The following is a 23,011-nucleotide window of genomic DNA, read 5'->3' as shown; positions in this document are numbered from 1 at the left end:
TATATGCCGCTTTTCTCTAACCGAAGGAGGCTCAAAGCGGCTTCCAATTGCCTTCCCTTTCCTCTCCCCACAACAGACACCCTGTGAGCGAGGGGAGGCTGAGAGATCCCTGATATTACTGAAGAAGAAGAAGAGTTGGTTCTTATATGCCGCTTTTTTCTACCAGAAGGAGTCTCAAAGCGGCTTACAATTACCTTCCCTTTCCTCTCCTCACAACAGACACCCTGTGAGGTGGGTGAGGCTGAGAGAGCCCTGATATTACTACTCAGTCAGAACAGTTTTATCAGTGCCGTGGTGTGCCCAAGGTCACCCAGCTGGCTGCATATGGGGGAGCACAGAATTGAACCTGGCATGCCAGATTAGAAGTCCGCACTCCTAACCATTACACCAAACTGGCTCTCACCAGCTTGAGTCATTTTGCATCCCAGGTCCAATATCTGCTTTCTTATACACTAAATTTTTTCAGTGAAGTTCTTCCTCTCCTGGTTTATGGAAGTGTAAATGAAGGAAAAGCAGAATTGGAGGATTTTTTTTTAGGGGTTCACAACCTGCAGTGAGCACTCCATGCCACCTATGTACCAACAGCTGTTTTGAGCTGTCTTGTGAAGTCCTTTTAAAGTTTAAAGAGACTACATGAGACAGCCTGAAACATGTGAGCAGCAGAGAGCAGGCTCTCTCTCTCTCTCTTTCTGCAAACCCTTTAAATGGGGGTTGCAGGGGCACAAACCAACTCTTGGATGGAGGTGACCACTGGTGCACCACAAGGTTCTGTGCTAACGCTAGTATTTTCATTAAATATTTGGGGATGGAGGGTACATTGACCAAATTTGCAGATGACACTCAATTGGGTTGGGTGGCTAATACCCCAGAGGAAAGGATGATTATTCAAGGAGATTTGGACTATAGCCAACAAAATGAATTTTAATAGACAGTTATAAAGTATTACATTTGGGTAATAAAAATGTGACACATAAATTTAAGATGGGAGGTACCTGGCTTGACAGTAGAACATGTGAAAGGGAGTTAGGATTTATTGTAGAAAATGTGTTGAATATGAGCCAACAGTGCGAATTATCAGCTAAGAAGGTAGTCAAACTGCAGCCCTCCAGATGTCCATGGACTACAATTCCCATGAATTATCAGCTAAGAAGGCTAAGAAGGCTGCATTGCTAGGAGCATATAATCTAGTGGTAGTCAAACTGTGGCCCTCCAGATGTCCATGGACTACAATTCCCATGAATGATCAGCTAAGAAGGCTAAGAAGGCTGCATTGCTAGGAGCATATAATCTAGGGGTAGTCTAGCATTCGCTGGCAGGGGCTCATGGGAAATGTAGTTCATGGACATCTGGAGGGCCTCAGTTTGACTACCCCTGATAGAGCAAGGGAAGTTATAATAACACTCTATTCTGCAGTTGGCTAAACCTCATTGGAAATCTTGTGTCCAGTTCTGGCTGCCACAGATCAAGAAGGATTTTGACAAGTTGGAGCCTGTTCAGAGAAGGGTGACTAGAATGGTTGAGGGATTGGAATCCAGGTCTTACGAGGAGAGATTGAGAGGACTGGGTATGTGTAGTTTGTATTTAATTACAGAAAAGGTAGACCTGTTGAAGAGGAGGCCACCTTGTTTACTGCAGCCTTAAAGATGCCTAGGAGCAATGGGTTCAAATATGGGAAAGGAGGTTCCACCTAGATATAAGAACGCATTTACTGATGGCGAGGGCTGTTTGTGGATGGCATATGCAACCTCAGAGGGTGGTGGAGTCTCCACTGGAAGTTTTTAGGAGGAGATTGGGTGAGCACCTGTAGGGAATGTGTGATGTTTAAGGCCCAGAGAACAGGGGAGGGCTGGATTGGATGGCCCCTGGTGGTCTCTTCCAGCTCTGTACGATTCTGATTCTGAGCTGTGGTCAATCACTCCCTCTCAGAGCTACTTGGGTTATTCTGATGGCGGGTTAGGTGTCATTGACCCCCACCCTTTTCCTGCCCCTTCTGGGAGATTATATTAGGGGAATGGGTTTAGTTATATAGAGATTCCACTGCATCTTGCCTATCTTGTGTATCTTGTCTGGCTTTTTATTCTGGCTGTAATTTGGTTGTGTTTTAAGGGGTAGTTTTATTCGGATTTTTATGCACATTTGGTAACTCGCCACGAGCCTTATTGGGAACGGTGGGTAAGAAATTAAATAACAACAACAACAACAGCAGCAGCAGCAACAACACACAAGAAGAAGCCATTGTGAGGATAACCAGAAGGTTGATGTTGATGTTAGCTATTCAGTTGTCTCCGACTTTTGGCGATCCTATGGCTCAACAGCCACCATGTTTTCCGATCTCGCACTGCTTCTTTTAATTGAATAAATTTCTGGCCGGTGTCCATTTTGATCGCATCTTTGTCAGCCTAATTTCCCGTAGCCACAGACCAGGAGGAACCACGTTCAACTCCCTGAGCATCCTGGAAGAAGAGCAGGATTAAAAAAAAGTGTCCCAAATAAACAAACCCTTCCTCAGCAAAGCTGAGCTATTATTGCAGGACCTGCTGAAGGAGGGGGCCTCCAAAATATCCCAAGGTCCCACTGCAATAACTATCAAAGCATCCGATCGCATCTTTACCCAAGACTCGAAGGCTGGGAATTTCACTTTGATTCTTCGCCTGACAGATCCGCCATACAAACAGCATCCCCCCCCCCAGCTCCCGTCGTTGGAACTTGCTGACTGATATCTAAGTTGATAGAGTGGGAATTGGTAATTAAAATTAAAACCATTCCGGATAAAACGTGTTGCACTAAATTCTTTTCATTAGGCATGCAAAGCTAATTGCATATCCTGGGGTGAACAAATAGCATTGTAATCACTCGATAGTTACAGGCGGGTTCATTAGGAGCTGATAGGAATTTCAAGACAAGAAAAGACGCTTTCCGGAGTTCTACTCCCTCCCGTAGGTTTCTCTCCCATGCGCTCAGTGGCGTGTAAAGCATACCAAGTGGAAAGGTCCATACCCAAATGTCTGCTACCAATTTATTCCACAGAACCAATCCTCATGTCTTTTATCCCAAGAGAACCCATGGAGACAGATCCCTTACGATCCCTCTCTTGCAGGTATTATTGCTCTTTGACTTTTAGTCCTGTCTCTTCGTCCTCAGTCACGCTCCTGTTTTGGACTCATCATTCTTGGGATCCCTAAACTTGTTCAGCCTGTGGGCAGTTTTGGCATTTTTAGTAGTGTTTGGAAGAAGACGCTTTCCGGAGTTCTACTCCCTCCTGTAGGTTTCTCTCCCATGCGCTCAGCGGCGTGTAAAGCATACCAAGTGGAAAGGTCCATACCCAAATGTCTGCTACCAATTTATTCCACAGAACCAATCCTCATGTCTTTTATCCCAATAGAACCCATGGAGACAGATCCCTTACGATCCGTCTCTTGCAGGTATTATTGCTCTTCGACTTTTAGTCCCACCTCTTCGTCCTCAGTCACGCTCCTGATTTGGACTCATCATTCTTGGGATCCTGAAACTTTCTCAGTCTGTGGGCAGTTTTGGCATTTTGAGTAGTGCTTAGAAGAAGGAGAGTCAGCTTGGTGCAGTGGCTGAGAGAGGCGGCTTCTAATCTGGTGAGCTGGGTTTGATTCCCTGCTCCTTCACATGCAGCCAGCTGGTTGACCTTGGGCTAGTCACAGCCCTGATAGTGCTGTTCCAACAGAGCAGTCACTCTCAGAGCTCTCTTAGCCCCACCTGCCTCCCAGGGTGTCTACTGTGGGGAGAGGAAGGAAAGATGATTATAAACTGCTTTGAACCTCCTTTGGGTAGTGAAAAGCAAGGTATAAAACTCAACTCGTCTTCTTTATGTCCCATTTTTCACTACTCAAATGAGTCTCAAAGTGTCTTTCAATAGTCTTCCCTTTGTTACTGCAACAGAATAGCTGCAAAAGAACCAAACACAAAATGGCTGACATGGGTGATAAAAAAAAGTTGAGAAGTTCCTCAAAATGTTATGAGGGTCACAGCCAGCCATGAGCTTGTGATGGATGATGCTGTTTCCAAACAGGTGCTCTATGCAAACGTATGGGTCATGCCTCTTGGGAGTTTTGGAAGTACCTGCTTTGAAAATTAAGTGGAGGAAAGGCAGGATTGGCTTCTTGTCTTGGGGAAGAAGTAGGTGAGCACCAGGGAACATCTTGGTGAGTACAATAGCATCCACAGAACTCTGCTTTAAACCAACACAAACTTTAGCTCCAGTGTAATTCAGTGTCATATATCATTCTCTTTCTCTCTTTCCATGTGATGACTGTTCACACATGCAAACAAATCCTGTGTGTTGCAGCAACGGAATGATGAACATGCGTGTGTCCTGTTAGGGTTGTTGCTTAACTGGTTCTGGCAGGGGACCTGCAGGGGACGTTCTTTGTTTGCCAGCTTTGTTCAGTGGATCAATGGGGAGAAATGGGGACAACAGTATTTTCACAGAATCATAGAATCATAGAATCATAGATTTGGAAGGGGCCATACAGGCCATCTAGTCCAGTTAAGCATTCAACCACTCAGCTACACTTTATAAAGAATCACAATAAAAAGTAACACGATGCTCTAGGATTTTCATGCTTTCTATGAAACAAAACCATAGAGATTTTGAAATTCCTAGTGTGTCATGAAATTACTTCCTGTTCCCAAACAGGAAGTGATATCCCAGAAGTCTCCCACACCCCTATGATCCCAGGGATTCCCATCCTCAGGTCTGTTTGTGTTGATTATAAGAGACGGACTGTATAAGCATCATCCTTCCTTAGTGAAAAATTATAACTGTGTAATATAAGGACATATATCTAAGTAGCGGTACAAGCTAACTTACTTAGGCATCAAGTTGTTACAGAGTTCCTCAGGGGTCCTTCTCAAATCTACATTTTTAAATTGGGGCTGAGAAATAGGAACTTGTCCAAGGATCTCTGGCCAAAAACAAATAACAAAGGGCTGATCCTGCGTTGAGCAGGGGGTTGGACTAGATGACCCAGGAGGTCCCTTCCAATTCTATGATTCTATGATTCTATGGCCTGTATGGCCCCTTCCAACTCTATGATTCTATGATTCTATGGCCTGTATGGCCCCTTCCAACTCTATGATTCTATGATTCTATGGCCTGTATGGCCCCTTCCAACTCTATGATTCTATGATTCTATGATTCTATGAAATAACAAAAGCACATCAGAAAATATGAGACATTGCATGCGGCACCTCTGAGATTCGCGAGGGTGTTTTCATGCTGAAGTGTTCTTTGTAAAAATAAATAGCATAATCAGGCCTGCTGCATATTTAAAATAAGACTCTTGTAGCCCATTGCTTTCTAATTGAATTTTTATGGAAGTGTTAATAAAAATATCCATTGAAAATGACAATGATTGTTCCGTTATGGATTTTTATATTATTTCCATCTGAGAGAAATATGAACGAGCGCTGAGAATAAGGAAGAAGCTAAGGAGTCTAAAACGCCGTCCCTATCCTTATGGTTCCAAATATCATGAAGAAGAAGAGCTGTTTTTGTACCCTGCTTTCCACTGCCAAAAGGGATCTCAAGGGGACTGACAATCTCTTCCTCTTCCCACAACAGACACCCCGTGAGGCACATGGGGCTGAGAGAGCTCTGACAGGACTGCTCTGTGAGAACAGCGCTATCTAGGCTGTGACTAGCCCAGGGTCAACCAACTGGCTGCAGGTGGAGTAACAGGGAATCAATCCCGGCTCACCAGATTAGAAGCCACCACTCTTAACCACTACACCACCTGGCACAAAGCAACTTTCAAGACATTACCTACGGAGGACAAATGTAGGTCACATTAGAAGAGTTGGTTGTTTTGCCCCGTTTACTCTCAAAGTGGCTTTGCATCGCTTTTCCTTCCTCTCCCCACAACAGACACCCAGTGAGGGAGGGGAGGCTGAGAGAGCCCTGATATTACTGAAGAAGAAGAAGAGTTGGTTCTTCTATGCTGCTTTTCTCTCCCCAAAGGAGTCTCAAAGCGGCTTACAGTCGCCCTCCCTTTCTTCTCCCTACAACAGACACCCTGTGAGGGAGGGGAGGCTGAGAGAGCCCTATGCAGTCAGAGTAGTTTTCTCAGTGCTGGGGTGAGCCCAAGGTCACCCAGCTGGTTGCATGTGGGGGAGCGCAAATTCAAACCCGGCTCGCCAGATTAGAAGTCCACACTCCGACCTAACCACTACACCAAGCTGGCTCTTAGATTTACATTCACATCTACATTACAGAGGAAAGGAGAAAGAAGCCTAATCTAAAGAATACTCTTCCCTACACAGAGGCAGCAATGGCAAACCACCTGTATTCAATTCTTGTCCTATTCTTGATGACCCTGGCTAGCCTGCTCTTGTCAAATCTCAGAAGCTAAGCAGGGTCGACCCTGGTGAATACATGGATGGGAGACCACCTAAGAAGTCCAGGGTTGCTGCACAGGTGCAAGGCCATGGTAAGCCACCTCTGCTTGTTTCTTGCCTTATGAGGTCACCATAAGTTGGCTGTGACTTGATGGCACATTCTACCACCAACATCAGGCATGATGGAGAGTTCTGGGGGACCTAAAAGCTTGCACACTGCCAGGGTTCATTGGGTTGGCCGTCCTAAAAGGTGTTATGTAGATGATCTTTTTGTCTCTTCAGCTTTTACTTTCAAACCAGCACAACTTGACTTGGGACAGAGCCTTCTTGGCCACGGCTCCCACACTGTGAAACTAGTTGTTAACAAAAGCTCAGTTGGTTCCTTGGTCTTTGGCCTGAAATATTAAAAAAGCTTCCTTGCCACCCCAGGAGGTTTTGTGGATGTTATCGGCTGCAGTAATTCAGTTGCCTTTATTGCTATTATGTCGGCGTCGTTATTGTTTTGTTTTTACGGCTTGCATTCGTTCCATTACCGCTATAAGACCTTATTGCTGGTGTCTTTGGATTGTTATGGTTACTGCAGGGGAGGGGGCTGATTTTCCATTTTACAATGTGATTTGCTCATTGAATGACTTTTTATACCCTTGCTGGTTTATTGTATGTTTGTACTGGATTCCTCCCAATGGGAGAAGTGTGCGTTTTATTTACCGTTGTGGTTCGTGTCGCCTTAGGTGTTCTGGAATGGAAAGGGGGGGGATCTAGATAGGGTTTCCTATTCTGGGTTGGGAAATTTCTGGAGATTTGGAGGCGGAGATTGGGGAGGAGGGGTTGGAGGAGGGGAGGGGCCTCAGCTGGATACAATGCCACAGTGTCCCCTCTCCAACATACCCGTTTTCTCCAGGAGAATATATCTCTGTAGTCTTGAGATCAGTTGTGATTCCAGGAAACTTCCAGATTGGAAATCCTGAATCTAAATTTAACAAAAAAAATAAACAATATCTTGAGTCAGAACATTGGCCTGGCTATCTCAGACCCATTTATTCTAATCCACAGCCACTGACCTCTATGGTTGAGGCTGGGGTAGTGAGGAAGATGCCCCTCCCAGTCATCCAGCAGATGGTCTCATGATCTGATCCCTCTTTCTATCCCTGCAGAGATGGAGGTAAGGTGGGAAATAGGGGAGTTTTCTTAGACTTCTTTGGTTTTTATTGTATTTTTTGTCTGTTTTAATGGGGTTTTACTGGGGTATTTATTGGACGTTTGTAACCTACCATGAGCCAGTCTTGGGAATGGAAGGAAATAAATTAAACAAACAAACAAACAAACAAATAAATATACTCTATAATCCATCCCATCTTGGATCTTCTTTTCCTGCTGCCTCAATTTCCGGGTTAAGTTTAGGCCACAGTTCCCATAAAGCTCGATTACACAATTAAGAACAATGCAGTCGACACAATATAACACCATATAATGATAAATAAAAAAGGTAAAGGTATCCCCTGTACAAGCACCGAGTCATGTCTGACCCTTGGGGTGATGTCCTCTAGTGTTTTCTTGGCAGACTCAATACGGGGTGGTTTGCCAGTGCCTTCCCCAGTCATTACCGTTTACCCCCCAGCAAGCTGGGTACTCATTTTACCGACCTCGGAAGGATGGAAGGCTGAGTCGACCTTGAGCCGGCTGCTGGGATCGAACTCCCAGCCTCATGGGCAGAGCTTTCAGACTGCATGGTTGCTGCCTTGCCACTCTGCGCCACAAGAGGCTCCTATAATAATAAATAAATAAATACAAAAGGCAATGCAGTAAAAAGAACTGGATCACAACCTTAGAGAATACATTAGGAAATTCGTACAGTAAACGAGATTTAAAAATGGCAGAACAATTAAATCAAACAGATATAATTAAACATAGAGATATAATGAACATCATAAACCATGCAATGAAGACTGCCTAGAATTTTGCAGACCATAAAGATAACCATGATCCATTTATATAGAACTAAATGCTCTCCATGTCAGACGTTTTGAAACACAGATTCCTTGCACTTCATTAATTTGCTTCGTTTAGTGCCCACCTTTCAAAATAGACTGTGTTACCCTTAAGTTGGGACGGCCCTGGATAAATGAACAGAGACTTCCATAAAGGGCTGGATCAGGCCGAATAGCTCCAACGGCCGCTTTATAAATATTCGTGGAGGAGTCTTGTCGGCTCCACCACGCCATTTGTCTGCTCACCGAAAGCCAAATTATTGTTTCATATCCCCCTCGAACGAGGCACTAAATCATTCAACAACAGGTTGGACGTTCAAGACAAATGCCTTTGACCCTTCGGGCCTGATCCATCCATTTTATTCATGCTAAGTAGCAATGTGTTTGCTCTCTGTAATAATTCCATTGATTTTGTCCCTCCCGTCCCCCCCCTCCCTCCACCGACTTACAAAAAGGCATGTGGTTTCCTCAATAGGAAAAGGAGGCCCATCTCCTTCTTAGGACGGAAAGAAATAATGTTAAGAAGAAAAAGGTTTCTAGCGTTCCAGTCCATATATCAAGAAAGTGCTTGGGAGCCATCTTTATTCCTCAAGTCCTCATGCAAGAGATAAATAAAGCGAGGGGTGGGGTGTGTCTGAATTAGGCTTCCCTTTCTGTAATGCAGGGGATGCACAGATGCAAAAGTATGCTGGCGATTCTTGGAGGAACGTTTCCATTGGAGGAACAGGGAAAGAGAGCTCTCCCTGCAGTCCCCAGACATCCTGCCTGAAGACTCTGTAAGCTGTATAGCTGATCAGTTCCCCTGTTGATAGGCCATCTCAGATGTCTGTCAAAGAGTTTGGCCACTGTGCAGTAGCTGAGGTTGAGTTTCTGTGCTTCGTCTTGTAGGGGCTTTGGCATCTGCACAGTGGAGAGATTGAATCTCACCCCCTCTTTTGTATCCTTTTTGGCCATCCTCTTGGGGACTCTTGGAGATGCCTGGCTCCAGGACAGTTTGGTTAGAAGAAGATGAAGAAGAGTTGTTTTTTAAACCCTGATTTTCACCACCCGAAGGATTCTCAAAGCCGCTTACAATCACCTTTCCGTTCCTCTCCCCACAACAGATACCTTGTGAGGTAGGTGGGGCTAACAGAGCTCTGACAGAACTGTTCTGTTGTTACCAGAGGAAGGGCTTTCTCAGTGATGGCTCCTAACAAGGTTCCTTCTGATTTTCTTAGAATCATAGAATCATAGAATCATAGAGTTGGAAGGGGCCATCCAGGCCATCTAGTCCAACCCCCTGCTCAACGCAGGATTAGCCCTAACTGAATGGAGCAGTTCACATCCTGAGTAGAATAGAAAAACTCTGCTCAAGAGGGGATTGGAGAAACATATGGAGCAAAGGTCCATCAGTGGGCCACAAGGTATCAATGGCATGCTCTGTATTCTTGGGGAATCAGAATCCCTGTATTGGCATAAAGAATCAACAGAACAAAAACGTCAACATTCACATTAGGGGTCTCACCTCTCCGAAGCCAATGTTTTCCAGGCTCTGCCCCCTAAGTCTCCATTAATTTCCTGACCCAAATATGGCCAACCTAGCCTGTTCATATTTAGAATCACAGAATCATAGAGTTGGAAGGGGCCATACAGGCCATCTAGTCCAGCCCCCTGCTCAATGCAGGATCAGCCCTAAGCATCCTAAAGCAACCAAGAAAAGTGTGCTTGAAGACTGCCAGTGAGGGGGAGCTCACCACCTCCTTAGGCAGCCTATTCCACTGCTGAACTACTCTGACTGTGAAAATTTTTCCCCCTGATATCTAGCCTATATCGTTGTACTTGAAGTTTAAACACATTACTGCGTGTCCTCTCCTCTGCAGCCAACGGAAACAGCATCCTGCCCTCCTCCAAGTGACAACCTTTCAAATACTTAAAGAGGGCTATCATGTCCCCTCTCAACCTCCTTTTCTCCAGGCTGAACATTCCCAAGTCCCTCAACCTATCTTCATAGGGCTTGGTCCCTTGGCCCCAGATCACCCTTGTCGCTCTCCTCTGTACCCTTTCAATTTTATCTACGTCCTTCTTGAAGTGAGGCCTCCAGAACTGCACACAGTACTCCAGGTGTGGTCTGACCAGTGCCGTATACAATGGGACTATGACATCTTGTGATTTCTATCATGGTTTGAAGCTCCCACCCCCCCCAATCTATCTTCTTTCCTTTCCATGCTGGAGTCACAGATCAATCAAGACAAATCCCAGTTAAAAGCAATTGTCAAAGTTATCCCCACTCCCGCCTCGACTCTTTCAAGGTAGCTTTCACAAAAGAACGGCGCGCAATCATGCCTTCTAACGCATCTCCATTTGACGCATCATTACCATGAATTTGGGGATGGAAGGTGGAGAAAAAGAAAGGGATAGAAGCCCGCCCTCGTCGCTCTGTCATTTCTTTTTTTGTTCCATTCCAGACAGAGAGCTTTTCTGCTCTGTTACTTCCCGTAATTCAGTGTAACTCCTGACTGCTGAGCCGACCGAATAATACAGAAGCGCCACGCGAAGCGCAGAGCAATGCTTTCGAATTACAAAGCCGCGACACTCTTCAGTGGGTTCCTTTTAAAAAGAAATCAAATTGCACGGGGTTTGGTAAGAAACCCAGAAGGTATCGTAAATGCCTCCGAAATGCTAGCGACAGGGATTCGTTAATGCCTGGCCAGATTTCCGTGGACTTGCTGGGTTTTTAAATATACATATCAGATACCTTCAGGCCCAGTAAATCTCCCTTAAGATAATTCATAGCATCTGCGGTGTACAATGCCATGCAACCAGGAGAGGCATGCTGGGTGAGACAATTTCTCTCCATATCCTCTTCCTGCTATCAACAGCTTAGGCACCAGGAAGTTCTCCAGCACCCAGAGCCAGCTTGGTGTAGTAGTTAGGAGTGCGGACTTCTAATCTGGCCAGGTTTGATTCCCTGCTCCCCCCCATGTGGGCGGGAGCAGTGAGGGGGGGGGAAGACTGCCAGTGAGGGGGAGCTCACCACCTCCTTAGGCAGGTGGGTTACCTTGGGATTGCCACAGCACTGATAAAACTGTTATGACCGAGCAGTGATATCAGGGCTCTGTCAGCCTCACCCCCCAAACAGGGTATCTGTTGTAGGGAGAGGAAAGGGAAGGTGATTGTAAGCCGCTTTGAAACTCCTCTGGGTAGAGAAAAGCGGCATATAAGAACCAACTCTTCTTGTTCTTCAGTAATATCATGGCTCTCTCAGTCTCACCTCCCTCACAGGGTGTCTGTTGTGGGGAGAGGAAAGGGAAGGTGATTGCAAGCTGCTTTGAGACTCCTTCGGGTAGAGAAAAGTGGCATATAAGAACCAACTCTTCTTCTTCAGTAATATCAGGGCTCTCTCAGCCTCACCCACCTCACAGGGTGTCTGTTGTGGGGAAAGGAAAGGGAAGGTGACTGTAAACCACTTTAAGCCTCCTTTGGGCAGAGAAAAGCAGCATATACATAGAATCATAGAATCATAGAGTTGGAAAGGGCCATACAGGCGATCTAGTCCAACCCCCTGCTCAATGCAGGATCAGCCCTAAGCATCCTAAAGCATCCAAGAAAAGTTTGTATCCAGCCTTTGCTTGAAGACTGCCAGTGAGGGGGAGCTCACCACCTCCTTAGGCAGCCTATTCCACTGCTGAACTACTCTGACTGTGAAAAACCTTTTCCTGATATTTAGCCTATATCGTTGTACTTGAAGTTTAAACCCATTACTACGTGTCCTCTCCTCTGCAGCCAACAGAAACAGCAATACGAACCAACTTCTTCTAGACAATACCAGAATCTTCTCTGCCCAAAATTCCTCCCCTCCCGAGGCTCCATCCTCAAAACTCCACAAGTTTCCTCACCAGGATCTGACAACCCTACCCACCCATCCACCACTGGCATCCAAAGGCAACCTTAGAGAACTACATCTTCATACAAGACTGCCCCTGGACCAAAGCAGGCGGTTTCTGCTCAGCCGTAACATATCAAACAGATGGGTTTCAGCCCGATAGTCATCGGAAGGCCGACCCGCCCAGGTAAGCCGTGTTTGTTTCAGTGGTTCCTCTCTGGGTACGGTGCGAGCAACTTCAAGGATGACGGGTTGTCCCATAAGTCTATGGAATGTGCTGCCTGACCTTTTCGGGGCTGGCAATGGCACCAGCCCTACAGCCGTATATCATCATCATCTTCCTCACTCCGATGACGCATCGGGCTAATAGATCATTAGGCTAGAAGCTCCCTCGGAAGATATATTAGCCCGATAGATCATCGTGGGAAGGGAGGGGGGGAGTGGCCGGGAGAAGGTAGCGCCCCCAAGAAGAGCCGAAAGCCGAGAGCGAATGAGTCCCATTACGGGATGATTAATCGCCCCCAGTTACTGCTCATTATTACTAACAACATCTGAGATTATTAAAAATCGGCCCTCCTTGCCGGTTCACATTACCTCCCGCGACGTAGCAGCCAACGGCGAGTTAATTTCGGCTTCCTTTCTAGTTAGGTTCACTTTCCGGGGCTCTTGGAAATTAGCGCAGTGCTTATTGTTCAGGTTTTCCAATTATCCGGGGTAATGTTCCCCCACTTCAGATGGAAGAAAAGCCATTCCTGCCATTGGGAGCGCAGCCAAGAGCCCCCGTTAAGCTCACCTATTAGAATAATAAACATTTTGACGTTGCGGAAAAGAACAGCCTTCTCGCATTGCCGTCTTGCACTCTAACCCTTGTGCCAGGAAACGGCCTCCCCCCCTCCCCCCGAATCAGCGTTATTAGCTGTAGGGTTTAGGAAAATGAAACATTAAGAAAGGATGAGGCGATAAAAAGGTATTTTACTTAGGGGAAACCTGGTTTTTCGTAATGCGCCTTACTCTTTTGTCCACAAGAATACCTGAGTACAGGAGGCCTCAACATGATGCCTGTGAGCGCCGTAGCAACCATCAACACTTTTTCTGGTGCCCGCAGAGTGGTTTTAGAAAAAAAGGCAGGGCCAGGTGAAGCCTTTGGGCTTCTGGTTGGCTGTGCAGAAGAAAAGGGATCCTGTTAAACAGAGCATCTGCCAGAAATGTGGAGAATCATAGAGTTGGAAGGGACCTTCGGGGTCATCTAGTCAAACAATGCAGAAATTCACAGCAACCTGCTGACTCACAGTGACCCGAATTTTTATGCCCCATACCCAAAATCTCCAGAATCCAGCCTGGCCTGGAGGAAATTCACCTACCATCCCACAGTGGCGATCAGCAATTCCCTGGGTATGCAAGGAAGGGCCACAAGAGACAAACTCTGGCACATCCCTTCCTGCCCACCCACTCACAATCTGCCTCAGTTCATAAAATCAGCATTTCTCTCAGATGACTATCTAGACCAGGGGTAGTCAAACTGCGGCCCTCCAGATGTCCATGGACTACAATTCCCAGAAGCCCCTGCCAGCGAATGCTGGCAGGGGCTTCTGGGAATTGTAGTCCATGGACATCTGGAGAGCCGCAGTTTGACTACCCCTGATCTAGACTCTGATTAAAAGCTTCCAAAGAAGGAGAACTCACTACCTCCCAAGGAAACCTGTTCCACTGAGGAACCGCTCTGACTGTCAGGAACTTCTTCCGGATGTTTAGACAGAAATTCTTTTGAATTAATCTTAGCCCCTTGGTTCTGGTCCTACCATCTGGGGCAACAGAAAATAACTCTGTTCCCTCTTCTCCATGACGGCCCTTCAAATATCTGAAGATGTTTAACATACTCATCTTCACTCCAGGCTAAATAGACCAAGCTTCCTCAACCTTTCGTCATAGGACTTGGTCTCCAGATCCCTCGCTATCTTCATAGCCCTCTGGACATCTTCCAGTTCCTCTATATCTTTCTTCAGTTGTGGTGCTCAAACTGAACACAGTACTCCAAGTGAGGCCGAACCACAGCGGAGTAAAGCAGTAACATCACATTGCGTGATCTGTTCACTATACTTTTTTTCATACAGCTCAAAATCCCATTGGCCTTTTTAGCCACCGAGTCACACTGCTGACTCATGTTCAATGTATTGTCTACTAAGACCCCCAGATCCTTTTCACATGTACTACTGCCAAGAGAAGTCTCGCCCAGTCTATAGTGATGCATGATTTTTTCTACCTAAATGAAAAATTTTACATTTATCACTATTGAAATTCATTATATTCATTCCAGATGACTTTTCTAGCCTATCAAGATCATCCTGTAAACTGATTCTGTCTTCTAGTGTGTTTGTTACCCCTCCAAGTTTAGTATAAGCTGCAAATTTAATAAGCATTCCCTCTATTCATTCATCCAAATCATTTTTGAATATGTTGACCTTCCTGACATTTTGTAATTGGCTCCACCTTGGGTGGCAGCTGTTTTTTTTTAATTATTCCCCCCCCATGGCAGGTGGGACCTGGGGAAGGCAGGACTTGGGGAGGTATATGAGATAAAATGTCATAGAGTCCATCTTTCAAAGCAGCCATTTTCTCCAGGTGAGCTATCTTTATCACCTGGAGGCCAGTTGTCATACCAGGACATCTCTAGCTACCACCTGGGGACACTAGCCATAAATTTTGCCAAATAAAAACCCCAGCCATGAAAAAACCCTGAAACGCTGGATCTCTATGTCAAAGAGGGAAGGGTCACCTCTGGATAGCTATAGGGGGAAATATAAGACTCCATGACGGCTGAAAGAGCTGTTGGAAACCAAACCACTGTTGTACAATTGCGTGAGTCTGCTGCCGTTAGTTTTCTGTACATCTGGAGATCGCTTTGTGTGCAGGACAGAAAAATAGAATATAAAAGAAAAAGAATAGTTGGTTCTCATATGCGGCTTTTCTCTACCCGAAGGAGGCTCAAAGCGGCTTACATTTGCCTTCCCTTTCCTCTCCCCACAACAGACACCCTGTGAGGAGGGTGGGACTGAGAGAGCTCTGATATTACTGAAGAAGAAGAAGAGTTGGGTCTTACATGCCACTTTTCTCTACCTGAAGGAGGCTTACACTTGCCAGATTAGAAGTCCCTGCTACTAATCACTACACCAAGCTCGTTTTCTAATATAAGTATGAAAAATGAAATAAATGCAAGAATTGCTTTTCAGGGAGGCCAGGTTTTGTGCAGGGTCTCTCTTTAGGGTCCCAAGGAAGGTTGTTCTGATTTCCTAAGCTCAGATTCCTGAGCGGCAAAATTAACCAAATTCCCTCCCCGTTTGATCTTTGCAGTTGGTTGATTTTTTTGTGTCTTTGGTAGGATGTGTGTGTGTGTGTGAGAGAGAGAGAGAGAGAGAGAGAGAGAGAGAGAGAGAGAGAGAGAGAAGAGCACACAAGAGGAAAGGAGGAGGGGAAATGACATCTGATTGCCAATGACAGTATGCAGCTGTCTTCCGTTGCTGCTGTGCAGCCCGTGATTTTCGAGTTAGCCAGGTGAGGTGGAAACATAATGATAGATACCAGAAACCCCCTTTGTCACTTCCAGCCGGAGTTCTTTTCCGGGGTGGGAAAGCACTTCTACGCCCTGCTGATGGAAACAGCTTTCCTTTCGCAGTCGAGGTTTCCAGAAAACAGAATCCGCTTTAGTGCATCAGGTGGATTATTTCTGTAGATGAGTAACCAATCTAAATGCATGAGAACTGGAAGCTGCAATGCCCTTGCTCCATCGGTATTGTCTACTCAGACCGGCAGCAGCTCTCTAGGGCAGTGGTCCCCAACCTTTTTTCGGCTGGGGACCGGCAGGGCAACTGCCCCGCCCTTGCAGCGTGCATGCGCGGCCACGCACATGCGCGCTGCACGGCCCTGATTCCCTCTCCCCCCCCCCTCCCGCAGTAAGAAGCTTCCCGGGCCGCAAGGTTGTGGCCTGGGAAGTTTTTTACTCGGGGGGGGGGGGCGGGGAGAGGGAATCTCGGCCCGGTGCCCTGGCCTTCGCGGCCCGGCACCAGGCTGCGGACCGCAGGTTGGGGACCACTGCTCTAGGGCCTTAGATGGAGATATTTTACATTACTTCCATCCCGGTCCACTTTGAGACTCCTTCGGGTAGAGAAAAGCGGCATCTAAGAACCAACTTTTCTTCTCCTTCAGTAATATCAGGACTCTCTCAGCCTCCCCTCCCTCACAAGGTGTCTGTTATGGGGAGAGGAAAGGGAAGGCGAATGTAAGCCGCTTTGAGACTCCTTCGGGGAGAGAAAAGCAGTTCTCTCCTTCGGGGAGAGAACCAGCTCTACTTCTTCTTCTTCTAGTAGTGGTGAAAAATGCAAACTCTGTTTCAGGCATTATCGGAAAAGGGATTGAGGATATATTGGCCAATATTGTAATGCCCCTGTATGGATCAATGATGTGGCCTCATTTGGAGTACTGTGTACAGTCTCAAAAAGGGCATGGCAGTGCTGGAAAAAGTACAGAGGAGGGTGGTCAAGATGCTTTTGTGGTTGGGGTGCCTTCCCTAGGTGGAAAAGCTGAAGAGTCTGGGAATTTTCAGCTTAGAAAGGAGACAGCTAAAGTGGTACATGATGGTTTATAAAATTATGTAGGTGGAAGAGAGACCCTGACAATGAGAAATTTTTCTCCCACTCCCAAAATGCTAGGATTTGAACGCATCCAATGAAGCTGATGGGCAGTAGTTTCAAGAGCGCCAAAAGGAAATGCTAATTTACACAAAGAGTGATTGAAATGTGATATTTGCTGCTCAAGGATGCAGTGATGGCCACAGGAATAAATAGCTTTCAAAGGGGATTAGAGAGATCCATGGAAGGTGAAACTATCCATGATTACTAGCAGCAGAGACTGAGGGGAACCTTAACATTCGGAGGCACGAAGCCTCTGAATCCCAGAGCCAGGAGACAACATCAGGGGAAGGCCTTGGCCGCTTTGCTAAGTCATTGGCTGCCCAGAAAAACTGGTTGACCACTGTGTGACACAGGATGGACTACTGATCTGATCCAGCAGGGGTCTTTTATGTTCAAATGAAGACCTTGGCTTTTTTTGCCCAGTTATCGGCCCTCTGGAGGAACTGGCTGGCCACCGTGTGAAACTGGAAGCTGGACTAGATGGACTACTGGTCTAATCCAGCAGGGCTCTTCTGATGTTCTAACGAAGGCCTCGGCCTCTACGTTCTGTTGTTGGCCCTCCAGAGGAACTGGCTGGCCGCTGTGTGAGGCAGGATGCAAGACTAGATGGACCAGAGATCTGATCCAGCAAGGCTCTTCTGATATTCTAATGAAGGCCTCAGCTTCTTTGCCCTGTTGTTGGCCCTCCGGAGGAACTGGTTGGCCACCATGTGAGACAGGAGGCTGGACTAGAAGGACCACTGGTCTGATCCAGCAGGGCTCTTTTTATGTTCACATGATTGAACTGGGACTTTCTGCATTCAAAGCAGAAGCTCTTCCTTCCACTGAGCCATGTCCCCTTGCTAACTTACCATGGCCTACTCACTCTCTCTTGGAAATTGTTTGCCTGAAATTTTATCACTCCAAAGCAAGGCGAAGGAAATTAAAACAAAAGGGAAGCCAATTAAATGTCGGAAGTCTCATAAATGCTCTTCATCTCAGACCATGAATCATCAGGGAGGGAGGCATCTCCTAAAGCAAAGCCTGGGTTGAAAACCCATGTTGATGAGAATCCGCCCCTCTCCCCGAACTCAATATGCCATTAAAGGCCAATAAAAACCCTTTGGAGAGAGGAGATAATAAGGCTGGGTGACTCTTTTAAAACTCTTTATTTAAGGATGTGAATGGGATTTGCTGCTGGAGGGGCCATAAGCGGGTGGCAAACAAGAGGCTGTTTACCGTCTTTCCAAGTTTATATCATGTCTTCAGAAATTTGTTTTGGATTCAAAATGGGGCCTTTGCAAGTGTGCTCCTATTTGGAGCGTGTCCAGAGGAGGGCAGCAAAGATGGTGAGGGGTTTGGAGACCAAGACGTAGGAGGAAAGGTTGGGGGAGCGTGGCCTGTTTAGCCTGGAGAGGAGATGATTGAGAGGGGATCTGATAACCATTTCAAAGGCTGCCATATAGAGGATGGGGCTGTTCTCTCTTGCCCCAGAGGGACAGACCAGAACCTATGGGATGATATTAATGCAAAACAAATTCCGTCTAAACCTCCAGAAGAAGTTCCTGACAAAGTGGTTTCTCAGTGGAACAGGCTTCCTCAGGAGGTGGTGGGTTCTCCATCTTTGGAGATTTTTAAATAGAGGCTGGAGAGCCATCTGACGGAGAGGCTGTTTCTGTGACAGTTCAAGGGGTGGCAGGTTGCAGTGGAAGAGCGAGAGGGTTGTGAGTGTCCTGCATAGTGCAAGAGGTTGGACTAGATGACCCAGGAACTCCCTTCTAACTCTATGATTCTGCAGGAGGACAACTTGTTGACTGCAACTTCAGAGACAAGGACTAGGAGCCATGGGTTCAAATTACGGGAAAAGAGATTCCCCTTAAATATTAGAAAGAATTTTCTGGCAGCGAGGGCTGTTTGTAGATGGAACAGGCTGCCTCAGAGGATGGTGGAGTCCCCTTTGCTGAGGTTTTTAGGAGGAGATTGGATGACCACTTGTCAGAAGTGTGTGATTTTTAAGTCCCCAATAAGGTGGGGGGCTGGACTAGATGGCCCTTGGTGGTCTCTTCCAGTTCGGTGTGATTCTGAGGATTGCCAGTGCCAAGTTGGAAAACACCTGGAGATTTGGGAGTTTAGCCAGAGGAGTGGGTTTTGAGGAGGGGAGGACCTTCAATGGGGTACAACAACATACTGTCCAACTTTCAAAGTGGCCATTTTCTCCAGGTGGACTGACCTCTATCACCTGGAGATGAGTTGTAATCGCAAGAGACCTCCGCCTCCCCCCAGGAGGTTGGCAACCTTGCATGGAGTGGAGCTGTGTTCACCAGGCACCCAGTGGCTTTCCCCCTCGTCCTCTGGAGGCAGGTTTCAGACAGTCACACAGATATATCGTATCCCTTCCCTTTCCGAAAGCAGCCCCATCGACTTAGCATTCAGGGCGGCCGGGCGATTTGTTTAATGTATAGATCTGTCAGAACAAATAAATCTTTGCAGTGTTATGGATGGCGTTATTAGTTTTGATCAAGATTAGAGGCCCAGCTCAATGATGTGGCCGATGCCGGTGCTTATGGCCTATCAGGCGCAGCTCCGATATTAGAATTAAACCTCCCCCGATGCGATTCAGAGCAGGCTTCCTTTTAAATATTAATGGCTGGCTGATATTGATGGGCGACGCCGTCTCCATGTGGGCTGGGCAATGGGCTCTGCATGTATCCGGGCCAATATCTGGAGAAAAGGCACCGGAATGGAGAGGTGCTGCTGATTTCTATGCACGGCTGCTTGGTGCTTCTGTGGGTCAAGTCACAGCCAGCCGTATGGTGACCCCATAGGGTTTTCCAGGCAAGAGATGTTCAAGGGTGATTTTCCATTGCTTGCCTTTTGCAAGCCTGTGGAGTGGAGCGGTTAAGAGTGGTGGTGTCTAATCTGCTGTGCCAGGTTTGATTCCCCCCGCTCCTCTGCATGCAGCCAGCTGTGAGACCTTGGGCTCGTCACAGCCCTAATAAAGCTGTTCTGACTGAGCAGGAATATCAGGGCTCTCTCGGCCTCTCCTCCCTCACAGGGTGTCTGTTGTGGGGAGAGGAAAGGGAAGGCAAATGTAAGCTGCTTTGAGGCTACTTTGGGCTATGAAAAGCGGGGTGTGATTCTTGCAGAGATCTCTCAACCCCACCTACCTCACAGGGTTTCTGCTGTGGGGAGAGAAAAAGTAGGCAATTGTAAGCCACTTTGAGGCTTCTTCGAGTAGTAAAAACAGGGGGTCAAAAAACCCAAGTCTTCTTCTCTGTGTTCTGACCCTGGACATCCGTTGTGGTCTTTCATTAAAGTACTCGCTGCACATAGAGGAGGAGTGGGGGATCAAACTGGGCTCTTGAGATTAGAGTCTCCTGCTTTTCAATCATCTCCAACACGCTGGATCTCAAGATCCAGCAGGGAACGGGGCACGGGGAGGGTCAGCACCCAGGAAAGCCACAGGGCAGGCATGTGTGCTAGCGCCCGTTGTATTCTTGAGTACAACAGGCTTTGCCCCTAGTATAGAAATAAATGCTATTTTCAAAGGTAGGTAAACTTTTGTTTCAGGCTTTCTCAACAAGGGTTTCATGAAACACTGGGGTTTCTTGATGGCCTTGGAAGGGTTTTCCAAATTGTTGGGAGTTAATTTTTCAAATATATTTTTTACACTTCTTAAACATTCATTCATTCATTCATTCATTCATTCATTCATTCATTCATTCATTCATTCATTCATTCATTCATTCATTCATTCATTCATGCATGCATGCATGCATTCATTCATTCATTCATTCATTCATTCATTTCTCACATTTAGATTCAGTGCATAGCTGTGATATGACCATATATGTTCATGTTGACCTGTCCTCTCCTCCCTAAAATGGCCAATGATGGGCCCCAGGTGGGCGTGTCCACAACTACGCTTCCCAACCATATTCTGCATGATTGCGCCACTTCTGGGGTTTCTCACAGCCTGAAGAATGTTTCAGGGGTTTCTCAGGGGTAAGAACGTTGAGGAAGGCTGCAATAGATAGACTAGCAGCAGACCTTACATAGAAACCAGCTCCAAAAGTCTCCAGGAATTGGCCCTGTACAATGTGACAAAGAGGGACTTAACATAAACATAAAAAATGGAAGCCATATTATCTGCTTCATTGGTGGTGCAAAGTCCTGTCAACTCACAGAGGACTTATGGTGATGCCTCATGAGGATCTTCAAGCAAGAGACCTTCACAGATGGTTTGCCTTTACTTGCCTCCACAGCCCAGCCCTGTATTTCCCTGGTTAATTTCCTATCCCCAAAGTAATCATGGCTGCTTAGTTTCCAGGGTGAATGACATGACTTTGGGATGACACTCTAGGATTCACCAGAATCATGGAACATCCTGGTGAAGATACGATGTCATGTGTGGCTTCACATCAGAACTGAGGTCACAGGACAGTAGCTAGCTAGATTCCCGCCAAGCCCCTCGAACTCTCACAGTCTATTAGGAACACATTGTGTAAACAAAAGGTGGAAAGGAAGGATTAAAAAAAAAAAACACCAGTTAGGGAACATTAATCTTAACAACATCTCATCAAAAAGCCTAAATGATCTATAAAACTATATAAACCTCCCTGGGAAAAGTTGTGAATTACTAAAACTATGGACCAAAAGTATTTCCATAAAAAAATATCTTTATCAGAGGTTAATGCATCCATTCATCAAATTACACATGAAAAAGTCTTATTCTATATATGTATATAAAATTGTTAATGAAAAATGCCTGTAAAAACATGTAAATTTTTTTTTAAAACCATATATTGAATATATAGTAAAGGTAAAGGTAAAGGTATGGTAATGTTTGAACATCCCTTCAAAATAAGATACAGACACGCCACAACAATGAACATAATTTTAACTCATGACAATGACAAATCAATGGGAACCCTGAGCTTGTTTCTCTGCAACGAGATAGTCCCATCTGGGAGTGATGGGAGACAAGGACACCCGAAGTGTGTTGTAAAGGGCCGGGGGGGATGAAGTAAAGGGCCAGGGGAGGGGAGAAGGCGTTCTTCGCGGCCCACCTCCAATTAGTCGACGGACCACATGTGGTCCGTTTACCCACAGGTTGGGGATCGTTACATTAGAATAAAACCACCCCACAACGATAAAGCAAGTGCCGGCTGCCACCTTTTGGGTTCCGTGACCATGTGTCCACTGGATCTATGGCTGGGCACGATCCCACCTACCGATCTCATGTGACCGTTTTGCTTCCCAAAAAACCTCATCCCTGCAGCAGTGCAGGCCAGAAGGCCCCGATACTGTGCAACATCAACGGCATATGTGCCCAATGACTCCCCTAATAAAGCAGATGTGGCAAATTACGTTTAATAATGTTTGACAATTCCCCACGCAGCTAATGGTTTGTTAGAAATTAGACCCTAATGTTTTAGTGACCGCTGGCTCTCGCCGTCATTCGCTTGGCCCTCATTTACATGTGCCCGCCCCGGCATGTCGAATTTCTTCGCGTCGCCCTCCAACGGTTTGTGTCCCCCCCAACCCCCCCCCCAGCCAGAGATGACAACAAAGGTCAGTGCTTGTACAACTCTGCCCCCCCGTCCGCCTAGCCGGGCGTAGGTAACCAAGCTTACGTTTTATCACTGCAGAAAATCAGACACGAGAGTACTTTGGATTCTTTGTGGGTTTCATAATGGAGAAGCTACGGTATTTAATTGAGCGAGATTCGCATGAAAGGATTGTTCTCAGCGCAGTCGCTGCAAGACCATGTGCAGAAATCACAGCTGTATCTCTCACTTCTGGCGCCCTCTGTGATCCAAGAGGTCACGGTTTAATAACTGTGGCCATGCGCTCCCGTGCTGTGGAGCCACAGGTGGCAGCATTAGCTCACAACGGCACAGGCAGGCTGCGGGAACAGATGCAGGAGTGTTGAAAGTGAACCCTTTCCCTGAGAAATCGACGGATGCTGCTTCGTCTAACTTTCTAGTATGACCTTCCTCCCTTTGAGTACTACACAATTTCCCTTCTAGTGGTAATTACCCATTGATCAAGCACACCTTCTGCATATAGAAACAGATGATTTGGTTTTTATACCTCGATTTTCACTACCCAAAGCGGCTTACGAACAC

At 46.4% G+C, this 23,011-nt stretch overlaps 1 long non-coding RNA gene across 1 annotated transcript in view; it reads left to right on the top strand.

Moving 5' to 3' along the window:
- Positions 1-23,011, top strand: part of LOC143828846 (uncharacterized) — a 46,497-nt gene that overhangs the window by 518 nt on the left and 22,968 nt on the right. Inside the window, exon 2 of the long non-coding RNA XR_013227933.1 lies at positions 12,117-12,403. This is a non-coding gene — a long non-coding RNA (uncharacterized LOC143828846). The remainder of the gene's footprint in view (positions 1-12,116; positions 12,404-23,011) is intronic.

The sequence above is a fragment of the Paroedura picta genome, chromosome 2 (assembly GCF_049243985.1).
Source record: "Paroedura picta isolate Pp20150507F chromosome 2, Ppicta_v3.0, whole genome shotgun sequence".
In the NCBI taxonomy this organism is placed as follows: Eukaryota; Metazoa; Chordata; class Lepidosauria; order Squamata; family Gekkonidae; genus Paroedura; species Paroedura picta.
The sequence above is the reverse complement of the archived record's forward strand: the minus strand, read 5'-3'. Positions and strand labels throughout refer to the sequence as shown.